Source organism: Pseudorasbora parva, chromosome 21, assembly GCF_024679245.1.
Source record: "Pseudorasbora parva isolate DD20220531a chromosome 21, ASM2467924v1, whole genome shotgun sequence".
NCBI classification, from domain to species: domain Eukaryota; kingdom Metazoa; phylum Chordata; class Actinopteri; order Cypriniformes; family Gobionidae; genus Pseudorasbora; species Pseudorasbora parva.
Genome location: NC_090192.1, coordinates 11,008,191 through 11,022,530, shown reverse-complemented (window position 1 = coordinate 11,022,530; position 14,340 = coordinate 11,008,191). Strand labels below are relative to the sequence as shown.

The window sequence follows — 14,340 nt, the reverse complement described above, 5'->3', positions numbered from 1 at the left end:
CAGATTGCAATTCCATCTCTAATCAAACACACCTGAATCATCTAATCAAAGCCATTGGGCCTTACTCCAAAAGGGCAGCTAGCTGTGCTGAAGTTAAACTCAAAATCGTCAGGTAGTTGTCAATTTTCCAAAAAATCTTGAGTCAAATCGGCTGCTTCTATGATTAAAGACTATGTTATTATTAGATTCCAACTCATTTTTAAACTGAAATTACTACAATTGTAATTTTTGGTTGTCCCTGATTCAACAGGGTGCAGATTTCCTGCTACACAGTTTTGCAGCACACTTAAGGTGTATTGCCCTCTTTAAAATCAATGCTGGCAGTGGTGGGATTCGAACCCACGCCCCCGAAGAGACTGGAGCCTAAATCCAGCGCCTTAGACCCCTCGGCCACACTACCCCACTGCTGTTTCTTTCGGGGGCCTTTTTCTGCCCATTTTTTCTAGAATAGGAGAAAATGTTGGGTGCGGACCTTCATTGTGAGGCCCTGAAGCCTGTCGAGTAAGGCTCAGGAAAGCAAAAGTGGCTGGTTTTGGAAGAGACTGGGAGCATGCAGTGTCACTTCTCCAGTCGTCATGCTCAGGCATAGCAGCCACAAGAGCCTTCCAAAGGTGTTCCTTGGCAGCAGTGGGATTTGAACCCACGCCCCCGAAGAGACTGGAGCCTTAATCCAGCGCCTTAGACCGCTCGGCCACGCTACCATGCGAGAGTGCCTTCCCTGGGCCATTTTCGCCTTCTTATTTTAATTTAATGTCGCACTTGGCCACAAGTCAGTCAGTTGACATTCCATGTGCCTTGGAGGAGCTCCTCCACAAATTAAAAGACCTCATAAATGCAGGGGTACGCAGTTACACTCCTGGAGGCCTCCCTATCTGCAGATTGCAATTCCATCTCTAATCAAACACACCTGAATCATCTAATCAAAGCCATTGGGCCTTACTCCAAAACGGCAGCTAGCTGTGCTGAAGTTAAACTCAAAATCGTCAGGTAGTTGTCAATTTTCCAAAAAATCTTGAGTCAAATCGGCTGCTTCTATGATTAAAGACTATGTTATTATTAGATTCCAACTCATTTTTAAACTGAAATTACTACAATTGTAATTTTTGGTTGTCCCTGATTCAACAGGGTGCAGATTTCCTGCTACACAGTTTTGCAGCACACTTAAGGTGTATTGCCCTCTTTAAAATCAATGCTGGCAGTGGTGGGATTCGAACCCACGCCCCCGAAGAGACTGGAGCCTAAATCCAGCGCTTTAGACCCCTCGGCCACACTACCCCACTGCTGTTTCTTTCGGGGGCCTTTTTCTGCCCATTTTTCTAGAATAGGAGAAAATGTTGGGTGCGGACCTTCATTGTGAGGCCCTGAAGCCTGTCGAGTAAGGCTCAGGAAAGCAAAAGTGGCTGGTTTTGGAAGAGACTGGGAGCATGCAGTGTCACTTCTCCAGTCGTCATGCTCAGGCATAGCAGCCACAAGAGCCTTCCAAAAGTGTTCCTTGGCAGCGGTGGGATTCGAACCCACGCCCCCGAAGAGACTGGAGCCTTAATCCAGCGCCTTAGACCGCTCGGCCACGCTACCATGCGAGAGTGCCTTCCCTGGGCAATTTTCACCTTCTTATTTTAATTTAATGTCGCACTTGGCCACAAGTCAGTCAGTTGACATTCCATGTGCCTTGGAGGAGCTCCTCCACAAATTAAAAGACCTCATAAATGCAGGGGTATGCAGTTACACTCCTGGAGGCCTCCCTATCTGCAGATTGCAATTCCATCTCTAATCAAACACACCTGAATCATCTAATCAAAGCCATTGGGCCTTACTCCAAAACGGCAGCTAGCTGTGCTGAAGTTAAACTCAAAATCGTGAGGTAGTTGTCAATTTTCCAAAAAATCTTGAGTCAAATCGGCTGCTTCTATGATTAAAGACTATGTTATTATTAGATTCCAACTCATTTTTAAACTGAAATTACTACAATTGTAATTTTTGGTTGTCCCTGATTCAACAGGGTGCAGATTTCCTGCTACACAGTTTTGCAGCACACTTAAGGTGTATTGCCCTCTTTAAAATCAATGCTGGCAGTGGTGGGATTCGAACCCATGCCCCCGAAGAGACTGGAGACTAAATCCAGCGCCTTAGACCCCTCGGCCACACTACCCCACTGCTATTTCTTTCGGGGGCCTTTTTCTGCCCATTTTTCTAGAATAGGAGAAAATGTTGGGTGTGGACCTTCATTGTGAGGCCCTGAAGCCTGTCGAGTAAGGCTCAGGAAAGCAAAAGAGGCTGGTTTTGGAAGAGACTGGGAGCATGCAGTGTCACTTCTCCAGTCGTCATGCTCAGGCATAGCAGCCACAAGAGCCTTCCAAAAGTGTTCCTTGGCAGCGGTGGGATTCGAACCCACGCCCCCGAAGAGACTGGAGCCTTAATCCAGCGCCTTAGACCGCTCGGCCACGCTACCATGTGAGAGTGCCTTCCCTGGGCCATTTTCGCCTTCTTATTTTAATTTAATGTCGCACTTGGCCACAAGTCAGTCAGTTGACATTCCATGTGCCTTGGAGGAGCTCCTCCACAAATTAAAAGACCTCATAAATGCAGGGGTACGCAGTTACACTCCTGGAGGCCTCCCTATCTGCAGATTGCAATTCCATCTCTAATCAAACACACCTGAATCATCTAATCAAAGCCATTGGGCCTTACTCCAAAACGGCAGCTAGCTGTGCTGAAGTTAAACTCAAAATCGTGAGGTAGTTGTCAATTTTCCAAAAAATCTTGAGTCAAATCGGCTGCTTCTATGATTAAAGACTATGTTATTATTAGATTCCAACTCATTTTTAAACTGAAATTACTACAATTGTAATTTTTGGTTGTCCCTGATTCAACAGGGTGCAGATTTCCTGCTACACAGTTTTGCAGCACACTTAAGGTGTATTGCCCTCTTTAAAATCAATGCTGGCAGTGGTGGGATTCGAACCCATGCCCCCGAAGAGACTGGAGCCTAAATCCAGCGCCTTAGACCCCTCGGCCACACTACCCCACTGCTATTTCTTTCGGGGGCCTTTTTCTGCCCATTTTTCTAGAATAGGAGAAAATGTTGGGTGTGGACCTTCATTGTGAGGCCCTGAAGCCTGTCGAGTAAGGCTCAGGAAAGCAAAAGAGGCTGGTTTTGGAAGAGACTGGGAGCATGCAGTGTCACTTCTCCAGTCGTCATGCTCAGGCATAGCAGCCACAAGAGCCTTCCAAAAGTGTTCCTTGGCAGCGGTGGGATTCGAACCCACGCCCCCGAAGAGACTGGAGCCTTAATCCAGCGCCTTAGACCGCTCGGCCACGCTACCATGTGAGAGTGCCTTCCCTGGGCCATTTTCGCCTTCTTATTTTAATTTAATGTCGCACTCTGCCACAAGTCAGTCAGTTGACATTCCATGTGCCTTGGAGGAGCTCCTCCACAAATAAAAGACCTCATAAATGCAGGGGTACGCAGTTACACTCCTGGAGGCCTCCCTATCTGCAGATTGCAATTCCATCTCTAATCAAACACACCTGAATCATCTAATCAAAGCCATTGGGCCTTACTCCAAAACGGCAGCTAGCTGTGCTGAAGTTAAACTCAAAATCGTGAGGTAGTTGTCAATTTTCCAAAAAATCTTGAGTCAAATCGGCTGCTTCTATGATTAAAGACTATGTTATTATTAGATTCCAACTCATTTTTAAACTGAAATTACTACAATTGTAATTTTTGGTTGTCCCTGATTCAACAGGGTGCAGATTTCCTGCTACACAGTTTTGCAGCACACTTAAGGTGTATTGCCCTCTTTAAAATCAATGCTGGCAGTGGTGGGATTCGAACCCATGCCCCCGAAGAGACTGGAGCCTAAATCCAGCGCCTTAGACCCCTCGGCCACACTACCCCACTGCTATTTCTTTCGGGGGCCTTTTTCTGCCCATTTTTCTAGAATAGGAGAAAATGTTGGGTGCGGACCTTCATTGTGAGGCCCTGAAGCCTGTCGAGTAAGGCTCAGGAAAGCAAAAGTGGCTGGTTTTGGAAGAGACTGGGAGCATGCAGTGTCACTTCTCCAGTCGTCATGCTCAGGCATAGCAGCCACAAGAGCCTTCCAAAAGTGTTCCTTGGCAGCGGTGGGATTCGAACCCACGCCCCCGAAGAGACTGGAGCCTTAATCCAGCGCCTTAGACCGCTCGGCCACGCTACCATGCGAGAGTGCCTTCCCTGGGCCATTTTCGCCTTCTTATTTTAATTTAATGTCGCACTTGGCCACAAGTCAGTCAGTTGACATTCCATGTGCCTTGGAGGAGCTCCTCCACAGATTAAAAGACCTCATAAATGCAGGGGTACGCAGTTACACTCCTGGAGGCCTCCCTATCTGCAGATTGCAATTCCATCTCTAATCAAACACACCTGAATCATCTAATCAAAGCCATTGGGCCTTACTCCAAAACGGCAGCTAGCTGTGCTGAAGTTAAACTCAAAATCGTGAGGTAGTTGTCAATTTTCCAAAAAATCTTGAGTCAAATCGGCTGCTTCTATGATTAAAGACTATGTTATTATTAGATTCCAACTCATTTTTAAACTGAAATTACTACAATTGTAATTTTTGGTTGTCCCTGATTCAACAGGGTGCAGATTTCCTGCTACACAGTTTTGCAGCACACTTAAGGTGTATTGCCCTCTTTAAAATCAATGCTGGCAGTGGTGGGATTCGAACCCATGCCCCCGAAGAGACTGGAGCCTAAATCCAGCGCCTTAGACCCCTCGGCCACACTACCCCACTGCTATTTCTTTCGGGGGCCTTTTTCTGCCCATTTTTCTAGAATAGGAGAAAATGTTGGGTGCGGACCTTCATTGTGAGGCCCTGAAGCCTGTCGAGTAAGGCTCAGGAAAGCAAAAGTGGCTGGTTTTGGAAGAGACTGGGAGCATGCAGTGTCACTTCTCCAGTCGTCATGCTCAGGCATAGCAGCCACAAGAGCCTTCCAAAAGTGTTCCTTGGCAGCGGTGGGATTCGAACCCACGCCCCCGAAGAGACTGGAGCCTTAATCCAGCGCCTTAGACCGCTCGGCCACGCTACCATGCGAGAGTGCCTTCCCTGGGCCATTTTCGCCTTCTTATTTTAATTTAATGTCGCACTTGGCCACAAGTCAGTCAGTTGACATTCCATGTGCCTTGGAGGAGCTCCTCCACAGATTAAAAGACCTCATAAATGCAGGGGTACGCAGTTACACTCCTGGAGGCCTCCCTATCTGCAGATTGCAATTCCATCTCTAATCAAACACACCTGAATCATCTAATCAAAGCCATTGGGCCTTACTCCAAAATGGCAACTAGCTGTGCTGAAGTTAAACTCAAAATCGTCAGGTAGTTGTCAATTTTCCAAAAAATCTTGAGTCAAATCGGCTGCTTCTATGATTAAAGACTATGTTATTATTAGATTCCAACTCATTTTTAAACTGAATTTACTACAATTGTAATTTTTGGTTGTCCCTGATTCAACAGGGTGCAGATTTCCTGCTACACAGTTTTGCAGCACACTTAAGGTGTATTGCCCTCTTTAAAATCAATGCTGGCAGTGGTGGGATTCGAACCCACGCCCCCGAAGAGACTGGAGCCTAAATCCAGCGCTTTAGACCCCTCGGCCACACTACCCCACTGCTGTTTCTTTCGGGGGCCTTTTTCTGCCCATTTTTCTAGAATAGGAGAAAATGTTGGGTGTGGACCTTCATTGTGAGGCCCTGAAGCCTGTCGAGTAAGGCTCAGGAAAGCAAAAGAGGCTGGTTTTGGAAGAGACTGGGAGCATGCAGTGTCACTTCTCCAGTCGTCATGCTCAGGCATAGCAGCCACAAGAGCCTTCCAAAAGTGTTCCTTGGCAGCGGTGGGATTCGAACCCACGCCCCCGAAGAGACTGGAGCCTTAATCCAGCGCCTTAGACCGCTCGGCCACGCTACCATGTGAGAGTGCCTTCCCTGGGCCATTTTCGCCTTCTTATTTTAATTTAATGTCGCACTTGGCCACAAGTCAGTCAGTTGACATTCCATGTGCCTTGGAGGAGCTCCTCCACAAATAAAAGACCTCATAAATGCAGGGGTACGCAGTTACACTCCTGGAGGCCTCCCAATCTGCAGATTGCAATTCCATCTCTAATCAAACACACCTGAATCATCTAATCAAAGCCATTGGGCCTTACTCCAAAATGGCAGCTAGCTGTGCTGAAGTTAAACTCAAAATCGTGAGGTAGTTGTCAATTTTCCAAAAAATCTTGAGTCAAATTGGCTGCTTCTATGATTAAAGACTATGTTATTATTAGATTCCAACTCATTTTTAAACTGAAATTACTACAATTGTAATTTTTGGTTGTCCCTGATTCAACAGGGTGCAGATTTCCTGCTACACAGTTTTGCAGCACACTTAAGGTGTATTGCCCTCTTTAAAATCAATGCTGGCAGTGGTGGGATTCGAACCCACGCCCCCGAAGAGACTGAATCCTAAATCCAGCGCCTTAGACCCCTCGGCCACACTACCCCACTGCTGTTTCTTTCGGGGGCCTTTTTCTGCCCATTTTTCTAGAATAGGAGAAAATGTTGGGTGCGGACCTTCATTGTGAGGCCCTGAAGCCTGTCGAGTAAGGCTCAGGAAAGCAAAAGTGGCTGGTTTTGGAAGAGACTGGGAGCATGCAGTGTCACTTCTCCAGTCGTCCTTCTCAGGCATAGCAGCCACAAGAGCCTTCCAAAAGTGATCCTTGGCAGCGGTGGGATTCGAACCCACGCCCCCGAAGAGACTGAATCCTAAATCCAGCGCCTTAGACCCCTCGGCCACACTACCCCACTGCTGTTTCTTTCGGGGGCCTTTTTCTGCCCATTTTTCTAGAATAGGAGAAAATGTTGGGTGCGGACCTTCATTGTGAGGCCCTGAAGCCTGTCGAGTAAGGCTCAGGAAAGCAAAAGTGGCTGGTTTTGGAAGAGACTGGGAGCATGCAGTGTCACTTCTCCAGTCGTCCTTCTCAGGCATAGCAGCCACAAGAGCCTTCCAAAAGTGTTCCTTGGCAGCGGTGGGATTCGAACCCACACCCCCGAAGAGACTGGAGCCTTAATCCAGCGCCTTAGACCGCTCGGCCACGCTACCATGCGAGAGTGCCTTCCCTGGGCAATTTTCGCCTTCTTATTTTAATTTAATGTCGCACTTGGCCACAAGTCAGTCAGTTGACATTCCATGTGCCTTGGAGGAGCTCCTCCACAAATTAAAAGACCTCATAAATGCAGGGGTACGCAGTTACACTCCTGGAGGCCTCCCTATCTGCAGATTGCAATTCCATCTCTAATCAAACACACCTGAATCATCTAATCAAAGCCATTGGGCCTTACTCCAAAAGGGCAGCTAGCTGTGCTGAAGTTAAACTCAAAATCGTCAGGTAGTTGTCAATTTTCCAAAAAATCTTGAGTCAAATCGGCTGCTTCTATGATTAAAGACTATGCTATTATTAGATTCCAACTCATTTTTAAACTGAAATTACTACAATTGTAATTTTTGGTTGTCCCTGATTCAACAGGGTGCAGATTTCCTGCTACACAGTTTTGCAGCACACTTAAGGTGTATTGCCCTCTTTAAAATCAATGCTGGCAGTGGTGGGATTCGAACCCACGCCCCGAAGAGACTGGAGCCTAAATCCAGCGCCTTAGACCCCTCGGCCACACTACCCCACTGCTGTTTCTTTCGGGGGCCTTTTTCTGCCCATTTTTCTAGAATAGGAGAAAATGTTGGGTGCGGACCTTCATTGTGAGGCCCTGAAGCCTGTCGAGTAAGGCTCAGGAAAGCAAAAGTGGCTGGTTTTGGAAGAGACTGGGAGCATGCAGTGTCACTTCTCCAGTCGTCATGCTCAGGCATAGCAGCCACAAGAGCCTTCCAAAAGTGTTCCTTGGCAGCTGTGGGATTCGAACCCACGCCCCCGAAGAGACTGGAGCCTTAATCCAGCGCCTTAGACCGCTCGGCCACGCTACCATGCGAGAGTGCCTTCCCTGCCTTTTTCTGCCCATTTTTCTAGAATAGGAGAAAATGTTGGGTGCGGACCTTCATTGTGAGGCCCTGAAGCCTGTCGAGTAAGGCTCAGGAAAGCAAAAGTGGCTGGTTTTGGAAGAGACTGGGAGCATGCAGTGTCACTTCTCCAGTCGTCATGCTCAGGCATAGCAGCCACAAGAGCCTTCCAAAAGTGTTCCTTGGCAGCGGTGGGATTCGAACCCACGCCCCCGAAGAGACTGGAGCCTTAATCCAGCGCCTTAGACCGCTCGGCCACGCTACCATGCAAAGTGCCTTCCCTGGGCCATTTTCGCCTTCTTATTTTAATTTAATGTCGCACTTGGCCACAAGTCAGTCAGTTGACATTCCATGTGCCTTGGAGGAGCTCCTCCACAGATTAAAAGACCTCATAAATGCAGGGGTACGCAGTTACACTCCTGGAGGCCTCCCTATCTGCAGATTGCAATTCCATCTCTAATCAAACACACCTGAATCATCTAATCAAAGCCATTGGGCCTTACTCCAAAATGGCAGCTAGCTGTGCTGAAGTTAAACTCAAAATCGTGAGGTAGATGTCAATTTTCCAAAAAATCTTGAGTCAAATCGGCTGCTTCTATGATTAAAGACTATGTTATTATTAGATTCCAACTCATTTTTAAACTGAAATTACTACAATTGTAATTTTTGGTTGTCCCTGATTCAACAGGGTGCAGATTTCCTGCTACACAGTTTTGCAGCACACTTAAGGTGTATTGCCCTCTTTAAAATCAATGCTGGCAGTGGTGGGATTCGAACCCACGCCCCCGAAGAGACTGGAGCCTAAATCCAGCGCCTTAGACCCCTCGGCCACACTACCCCACTGCTGTTTCTTTCGGGGGCCTTTTTCTGCCCATTTTTCTAGAATAGGAGAAAATGTTGGGTGCGGACCTTCATTGTGAGGCCCTGAAGCCTGTCGAGTAAGGCTCAGGAAAGCAAAAGTGGCTGGTTTTGGAAGAGACTGGGAGCATGCAGTGTCACTTCTCCAGTCGTCATGCTCAGGCATAGCAGCCACAAGAGCCTTCCAAAAGTATTCCTTGGCAGCGGTGGGATTCGAACCCACGCCCCCGAAGAGACTGGAGCCTTAATCCAGCGCCTTAGACCGCTCGGCCACGCTACCATGTGAGAGTGCCTTCCCTGGGCCATTTTCGCCTTCTTATTTTAATTTAATGTCACACTTGGCCACAAGTCAGTCAGTTGACATTCCATGTGCCTTGGAGGAGCTCCTCCACAGATTAAAAGACCTCATAAATGCAGGGGTACGCAGTTACACTCCTGGAGGCCTCCCTATCTGCAGATTGCAATTCCATCTCTAATCAAACACACCTGAATCATCTAATCAAAGCCATTGGGCCTTACTCCAAAATGGCAGCTAGCTGTGCTGAAGTTAAACTCAAAATCGTGAGGTAGTTGTTAATTTTCCAAAAAATCTTGAGTCAAATCGGCTGCTTCTATGATTAAAGACTATGTTATTATTAGATTCCAACTCATTTTTAAACTGAAATTATTACAATTGTAATTTTTGGTTGTCCCTGATTCAACAGGGTGCAGATTTCCTGCTACACAGTTTTGCAGCACACTTAAGGTGTATTGCCCTCTTTAAAATCAATGCTGGCAGTGGTGGGATTCGAACCCACGCCCCCAAAGAGACTGGAGCCTAAATCCAGCGCCTTAGACCCCTCGGCCACCCACTGCTGTTTCTTTCGGGGGCCTTTTTCTGCCCATTTTTCTAGAATAGGAGAAAATGTTGGGTGCGGACCTTCATTGTGAGGCCCTGAAGCCTGTCGAGTAAGGCTCAGGAAAGCAAAAGTGGCTGGTTTTGGAAGAGACTGGGAGCATGCAGTGTCACTTCTCCAGTCGTCATGCTCAGGCATAGCAGCCACAAGAGCCTTCCAAAAGTGTTCCTTGGCAGCGGTGGGATTCGAACCCACGCCCCCGAAGAGACTGGAGCCTTAATCCAGCGCCTTAGACCGCTCGGCCACGCTACCATGCGAGAGTGCCTTCCCTGCCTTTTTCTGCCCATTTTTCTAGAATAGGAGAAAATGTTGGGTGCGGACCTTCATTGTGAGGCCCTGAAGCCTGTCGAGTAAGGCTCAGGAAAGCAAAAGTGGCTGGTTTTGGAAGAGACTGGGAGCATGCAGTGTCACTTCTCCAGTCGTCATGCTCAGGCATAGCATTCACAAGAGCCTTCCAAAAGTGTTCCTTGGCAGCGGTGGGATTCGAAGCCACGCCCTTGAAGAGACTGGAGCCTTAATCCAGCGCCTTAGACCGCTCGGCCACGCTACCATGCGAGAGTGCCTTCCCTGGGCCATTTTCGCCTTCTTATTTTAATTTAATGTCGCACTTGGCCACAAGTCAGTCAGTTGACATTCCATGTGCCTTGGAGGAGCTCCTCCACAGATTGAAAGACCTCATAAATGCAGGGATACGCAGTTACACTCCTGGAGGCCTCCCTATCTGCAGATTGCAATTCCATCTCTAATCAAACACACCTGAATTATCTAATCAAAGCCATTGGGCCTTACTCCAAAATGGCAGCTAGCTGTGCTGAAGTTAAACTCAAAATCGTCAGGTAGTTGTCAATTTTCCAAAAAATCTTGAGTCAAATCGGCTGCTTCTATGATTAAAGACTATGTTATTATTAGATTCCAACTCATTTTTAAACTGAAATTACTACAATTGTAATTTTTGGTTGTCCCTGATTCAACAGGGTGCAGATTTCCTGCTACACAGTTTTGCAGCACACTTAAGGTGTATTGCCCTCTTTAAAATCAATGCTGGCAGTGGTGGGATTCGAACCCACGCCCCCGAAGAGACTGGAGCCTAAATCCAGCGCCTTAGACCCCTCGGCCACACTACCCCACTGCTATTTCTTTCGGGGGCCTTTTTCTGCCCATTTTTCTAGAATAGGAGAAAATGTTGGGTGCGGACCTTCATTGTGAGGCCCTGAAGCCTGTCGAGTAAGGCTCAGGAAAGCAAAAGTGGCTGGTTTTGGAAGAGACTGGGAGCATGCAGTGTCACTTCTCCAGTCGTCATGCTCAGGCATAGCAGCCACAAGAGCCTTCCAAAAGTGTTCCTTGGCAGCGGTGGGATTCGAACCCACGCCCCCGAAGAGACTGGAGCCTTAATCCAGCGCCTTAGACCGCTCGGCCACGCTACCATGTGAGAGTGCTTTCCCTGGGCCATTTTCGCCTTCTTATTTTAATTTAATGTCGCACTTGGCCACAAGTCAGTCAGTTGACATTCCATGTGCCTTGGAGGAGCTCCTCCACAGATTAAAAGACCTCATAAATGCAGGGGTACGCAGTTACACTCCTGGAGGCCTCCCTATCTGCAGATTGCAATTCCATCTCTAATCAAACACACCTGAATCATCTAATCAAAGCCATTGGGCCTTACTCCAAAATGGCAGCTAGCTGTGCTGAAGTTAAACTCAAAATCGTGAGGTAGTTGTTAATTTTCCAAAAAATCTTGAGTCAAATCGGCTGCTTCTATGATTAAAGACTATGTTATTATTAGATTCCAACTCATTTTTAAACTGAAATTATTACAATTGTAATTTTTGGTTGTCCCTGATTCAACAGGGTGCAGATTTCCTGCTACACAGTTTTGCAGCACACTTAAGGTGTATTGCCCTCTTTAAAATCAATGCTGGCAGTGGTGGGATTCGAACCCACGCCCCCAAAGAGACTGGAGCCTAAATCCAGCGCCTTAGACCCCTCGGCCACCCACTGCTGTTTCTTTCGGGGGCCTTTTTCTGCCCATTTTTCTAGAATAGGAGAAAATGTTGGGTGCGGACCTTCATTGTGAGGCCCTGAAGCCTGTCGAGTAAGGCTCAGGAAAGCAAAAGTGGCTGGTTTTGGAAGAGACTGGGAGCATGCAGTGTCACTTCTCCAGTCGTCATGCTCAGGCATAGCAGCCACAAGAGCCTTCCAAAAGTGTTCCTTGGCAGCGGTGGGATTCGAACCCACGCCCCCGAAGAGACTGGAGCCTTAATCCAGCGCCTTAGACCGCTCGGCCACGCTACCATGCGAGAGTGCCTTCCCTGCCTTTTTCTGCCCATTTTTCTAGAATAGGAGAAAATGTTGGGTGCGGACCTTCATTGTGAGGCCCTGAAGCCTGTCGAGTAAGGCTCAGGAAAGCAAAAGTGGCTGGTTTTGGAAGAGACTGGGAGCATGCAGTGTCACTTCTCCAGTCGTCATGCTCAGGCATAGCATTCACAAGAGCCTTCCAAAAGTGTTCCTTGGCAGCGGTGGGATTCGAAGCCACGCCCTTGAAGAGACTGGAGCCTTAATCCAGCGCCTTAGACCGCTCGGCCACGCTACCATGCGAGAGTGCCTTCCCTGGGCCATTTTCGCCTTCTTATTTTAATTTAATGTCGCACTTGGCCACAAGTCAGTCAGTTGACATTCCATGTGCCTTGGAGGAGCTCCTCCACAGATTGAAAGACCTCATAAATGCAGGGATACGCAGTTACACTCCTGGAGGCCTCCCTATCTGCAGATTGCAATTCCATCTCTAATCAAACACACCTGAATTATCTAATCAAAGCCATTGGGCCTTACTCCAAAATGGCAGCTAGCTGTGCTGAAGTTAAACTCAAAATCGTCAGGTAGTTGTCAATTTTCCAAAAAATCTTGAGTCAAATCGGCTGCTTCTATGATTAAAGACTATGTTATTATTAGATTCCAACTCATTTTTAAACTGAAATTACTACAATTGTAATTTTTGGTTGTCCCTGATTCAACAGGGTGCAGATTTCCTGCTACACAGTTTTGCAGCACACTTAAGGTGTATTGCCCTCTTTAAAATCAATGCTGGCAGTGGTGGGATTCGAACCCACGCCCCCGAAGAGACTGGAGCCTAAATCCAGCGCCTTAGACCCCTCGGCCACACTACCCCACTGCTATTTCTTTCGGGGGCCTTTTTCTGCCCATTTTTCTAGAATAGGAGAAAATGTTGGGTGCGGACCTTCATTGTGAGGCCCTGAAGCCTGTCGAGTAAGGCTCAGGAAAGCAAAAGTGGCTGGTTTTGGAAGAGACTGGGAGCATGCAGTGTCACTTCTCCAGTCGTCATGCTCAGGCATAGCAGCCACAAGAGCCTTCCAAAAGTGTTCCTTGGCAGCGGTGGGATTCGAACCCACGCCCCCAAAGAGACTGGAGCCTTAATCCAGCGCCTTAGACCGCTCGGCCACGCTACCATGCGAGAGTGCCTTCCCTGGGCCATTTTCGCCTTCTTATTTTAATTTAATGTCGCACTTGGCCACAAGTCAGTCAGTTGACATTCCATGTGCCTTGGAGGAGCTCCTCCACAGATCAAAAGACCTCATAAATGCAGGGGTACGCAGTTACACTCCTGGAGGCCTCCCTATCTGCAGATTGCAATTCCATCTCTAATCAAACACACCTGAATCATCTAATCAAAGCCATTGGGCCTTACTCCAAAATGGCAACTAGCTGTGCTGAAGTTAAACTCAAAATCGTCAGGTAGTTGTCAATTTTCCAAAAAATCTTGAGTCAAATCGGCTGCTTCTATGATTAAAGACTATGTTATTATTAGATTCCAACTCATTTTTAAACTGAATTTACTACAATTGTAATTTTTGGTTGTCCCTGATTCAACAGGGTGCAGATTTCCTGCTACACAGTTTTGCAGCACACTTAAGGTGTATTGCCCTCTTTAAAATCAATGCTGGCAGTGGTGGGATTCGAACCCACGCCCCCGAAGAGACTGGAGCCTAAATCCAGCGCTTTAGACCCCTCGGCCACACTACCCCACTGCTGTTTCTTTCGGGGGCCTTTTTCTGCCCATTTTTCTAGAATAGGAGAAAATGTTGGGTGTGGACCTTCATTATGAGGCCCTGAAGCCTGTCGAGTAAGGCTCAGGAAAGCAAAAGAGGCTGGTTTTGGAAGAGACTGGGAGCATGCAGTGTCACTTCTCCAGTCGTCATGCTCAGGCATAGCAGCCACAAGAGCCTTCCAAAAGTGTTCCTTGGCAGCGGTGGGATTCGAACCCACGCCCCCGAAGAGACTGGAGCCTTAATCCAGCGCCTTAGACCGCTCGGCCACGCTACCATGTGAGAGTGCTTTCCCTGGGCCATTTTCGCCTTCTTATTTTAATTTAATGTCGCACTTGGCCACAAGTCAGTCAGTTGACATTCCATGTGCCTTGGAGGAGCTCCTCCACAAATAAAAGACCTCATAAATGCAGGGGTACGCAGTTACACTCCTGGAGGCCTCCCTATCTGCAGATTGCAATTCCATCTCTAATCAAACACACCTGAATCATCTAATCAAAGC

General features: G+C 47.6%; 32 non-coding genes across 32 annotated transcripts; all 32 read right to left on the bottom strand.

Annotated features, from left to right (window-relative positions):
- Nucleotides 1-318: 318 nt before the first annotated feature.
- trnal-uag (transfer RNA leucine (anticodon UAG)) lies at nt 319-400 on the bottom strand. The gene has a single exon. It is a non-coding gene; the product is annotated as a tRNA-Leu (tRNA).
- A 219-nt stretch (nt 401-619) lies between these two features.
- On the bottom strand, nt 620-701 carry trnal-aag (transfer RNA leucine (anticodon AAG)). Its single transcript has one exon. It is a non-coding gene; the product is annotated as a tRNA-Leu (tRNA).
- A 492-nt stretch (nt 702-1,193) lies between these two features.
- On the bottom strand, nt 1,194-1,275 carry trnal-uag (transfer RNA leucine (anticodon UAG)). Its single transcript has one exon. It is a non-coding gene; the product is annotated as a tRNA-Leu (tRNA).
- Nucleotides 1,276-1,493: 218 nt separating this feature from the next.
- On the bottom strand, nt 1,494-1,575 carry trnal-aag (transfer RNA leucine (anticodon AAG)). The gene has a single exon. It is a non-coding gene; the product is annotated as a tRNA-Leu (tRNA).
- A 492-nt stretch (nt 1,576-2,067) lies between these two features.
- trnal-uag (transfer RNA leucine (anticodon UAG)) lies at nt 2,068-2,149 on the bottom strand. Its single transcript has one exon. It is a non-coding gene; the product is annotated as a tRNA-Leu (tRNA).
- Nucleotides 2,150-2,367: 218 nt separating this feature from the next.
- On the bottom strand, nt 2,368-2,449 carry trnal-aag (transfer RNA leucine (anticodon AAG)). Its single transcript has one exon. It is a non-coding gene; the product is annotated as a tRNA-Leu (tRNA).
- A 492-nt stretch (nt 2,450-2,941) lies between these two features.
- On the bottom strand, nt 2,942-3,023 carry trnal-uag (transfer RNA leucine (anticodon UAG)). The gene has a single exon. It is a non-coding gene; the product is annotated as a tRNA-Leu (tRNA).
- A 218-nt stretch (nt 3,024-3,241) lies between these two features.
- trnal-aag (transfer RNA leucine (anticodon AAG)) lies at nt 3,242-3,323 on the bottom strand. The gene has a single exon. It is a non-coding gene; the product is annotated as a tRNA-Leu (tRNA).
- Nucleotides 3,324-3,814: 491 nt separating this feature from the next.
- Nucleotides 3,815-3,896, bottom strand: trnal-uag (transfer RNA leucine (anticodon UAG)). The gene has a single exon. It is a non-coding gene; the product is annotated as a tRNA-Leu (tRNA).
- A 218-nt stretch (nt 3,897-4,114) lies between these two features.
- On the bottom strand, nt 4,115-4,196 carry trnal-aag (transfer RNA leucine (anticodon AAG)). Its single transcript has one exon. It is a non-coding gene; the product is annotated as a tRNA-Leu (tRNA).
- A 492-nt stretch (nt 4,197-4,688) lies between these two features.
- Nucleotides 4,689-4,770, bottom strand: trnal-uag (transfer RNA leucine (anticodon UAG)). Its single transcript has one exon. It is a non-coding gene; the product is annotated as a tRNA-Leu (tRNA).
- Nucleotides 4,771-4,988: 218 nt separating this feature from the next.
- Nucleotides 4,989-5,070, bottom strand: trnal-aag (transfer RNA leucine (anticodon AAG)). Its single transcript has one exon. It is a non-coding gene; the product is annotated as a tRNA-Leu (tRNA).
- Nucleotides 5,071-5,562: 492 nt separating this feature from the next.
- Nucleotides 5,563-5,644, bottom strand: trnal-uag (transfer RNA leucine (anticodon UAG)). The gene has a single exon. It is a non-coding gene; the product is annotated as a tRNA-Leu (tRNA).
- Nucleotides 5,645-5,862: 218 nt separating this feature from the next.
- On the bottom strand, nt 5,863-5,944 carry trnal-aag (transfer RNA leucine (anticodon AAG)). Its single transcript has one exon. It is a non-coding gene; the product is annotated as a tRNA-Leu (tRNA).
- A 491-nt stretch (nt 5,945-6,435) lies between these two features.
- On the bottom strand, nt 6,436-6,517 carry trnal-uag (transfer RNA leucine (anticodon UAG)). Its single transcript has one exon. It is a non-coding gene; the product is annotated as a tRNA-Leu (tRNA).
- A 218-nt stretch (nt 6,518-6,735) lies between these two features.
- trnal-uag (transfer RNA leucine (anticodon UAG)) lies at nt 6,736-6,817 on the bottom strand. Its single transcript has one exon. It is a non-coding gene; the product is annotated as a tRNA-Leu (tRNA).
- A 218-nt stretch (nt 6,818-7,035) lies between these two features.
- On the bottom strand, nt 7,036-7,117 carry trnal-aag (transfer RNA leucine (anticodon AAG)). The gene has a single exon. It is a non-coding gene; the product is annotated as a tRNA-Leu (tRNA).
- A 492-nt stretch (nt 7,118-7,609) lies between these two features.
- Nucleotides 7,610-7,690, bottom strand: trnal-uag (transfer RNA leucine (anticodon UAG)). Its single transcript has one exon. It is a non-coding gene; the product is annotated as a tRNA-Leu (tRNA).
- Nucleotides 7,691-7,908: 218 nt separating this feature from the next.
- On the bottom strand, nt 7,909-7,990 carry trnal-aag (transfer RNA leucine (anticodon AAG)). Its single transcript has one exon. It is a non-coding gene; the product is annotated as a tRNA-Leu (tRNA).
- Nucleotides 7,991-8,206: 216 nt separating this feature from the next.
- trnal-aag (transfer RNA leucine (anticodon AAG)) lies at nt 8,207-8,288 on the bottom strand. Its single transcript has one exon. It is a non-coding gene; the product is annotated as a tRNA-Leu (tRNA).
- Nucleotides 8,289-8,779: 491 nt separating this feature from the next.
- trnal-uag (transfer RNA leucine (anticodon UAG)) lies at nt 8,780-8,861 on the bottom strand. The gene has a single exon. It is a non-coding gene; the product is annotated as a tRNA-Leu (tRNA).
- A 218-nt stretch (nt 8,862-9,079) lies between these two features.
- Nucleotides 9,080-9,161, bottom strand: trnal-aag (transfer RNA leucine (anticodon AAG)). Its single transcript has one exon. It is a non-coding gene; the product is annotated as a tRNA-Leu (tRNA).
- A 492-nt stretch (nt 9,162-9,653) lies between these two features.
- On the bottom strand, nt 9,654-9,737 carry trnal-uag (transfer RNA leucine (anticodon UAG)). The gene has a single exon. It is a non-coding gene; the product is annotated as a tRNA-Leu (tRNA).
- Nucleotides 9,738-9,947: 210 nt separating this feature from the next.
- Nucleotides 9,948-10,029, bottom strand: trnal-aag (transfer RNA leucine (anticodon AAG)). Its single transcript has one exon. It is a non-coding gene; the product is annotated as a tRNA-Leu (tRNA).
- A 790-nt stretch (nt 10,030-10,819) lies between these two features.
- trnal-uag (transfer RNA leucine (anticodon UAG)) lies at nt 10,820-10,901 on the bottom strand. The gene has a single exon. It is a non-coding gene; the product is annotated as a tRNA-Leu (tRNA).
- Nucleotides 10,902-11,119: 218 nt separating this feature from the next.
- Nucleotides 11,120-11,201, bottom strand: trnal-aag (transfer RNA leucine (anticodon AAG)). The gene has a single exon. It is a non-coding gene; the product is annotated as a tRNA-Leu (tRNA).
- Nucleotides 11,202-11,693: 492 nt separating this feature from the next.
- On the bottom strand, nt 11,694-11,777 carry trnal-uag (transfer RNA leucine (anticodon UAG)). Its single transcript has one exon. It is a non-coding gene; the product is annotated as a tRNA-Leu (tRNA).
- Nucleotides 11,778-11,987: 210 nt separating this feature from the next.
- Nucleotides 11,988-12,069, bottom strand: trnal-aag (transfer RNA leucine (anticodon AAG)). The gene has a single exon. It is a non-coding gene; the product is annotated as a tRNA-Leu (tRNA).
- A 790-nt stretch (nt 12,070-12,859) lies between these two features.
- On the bottom strand, nt 12,860-12,941 carry trnal-uag (transfer RNA leucine (anticodon UAG)). Its single transcript has one exon. It is a non-coding gene; the product is annotated as a tRNA-Leu (tRNA).
- Nucleotides 12,942-13,159: 218 nt separating this feature from the next.
- On the bottom strand, nt 13,160-13,241 carry trnal-aag (transfer RNA leucine (anticodon AAG)). Its single transcript has one exon. It is a non-coding gene; the product is annotated as a tRNA-Leu (tRNA).
- A 492-nt stretch (nt 13,242-13,733) lies between these two features.
- Nucleotides 13,734-13,815, bottom strand: trnal-uag (transfer RNA leucine (anticodon UAG)). Its single transcript has one exon. It is a non-coding gene; the product is annotated as a tRNA-Leu (tRNA).
- A 218-nt stretch (nt 13,816-14,033) lies between these two features.
- trnal-aag (transfer RNA leucine (anticodon AAG)) lies at nt 14,034-14,115 on the bottom strand. Its single transcript has one exon. It is a non-coding gene; the product is annotated as a tRNA-Leu (tRNA).
- Nucleotides 14,116-14,340: the final 225 nt, after the last annotated feature.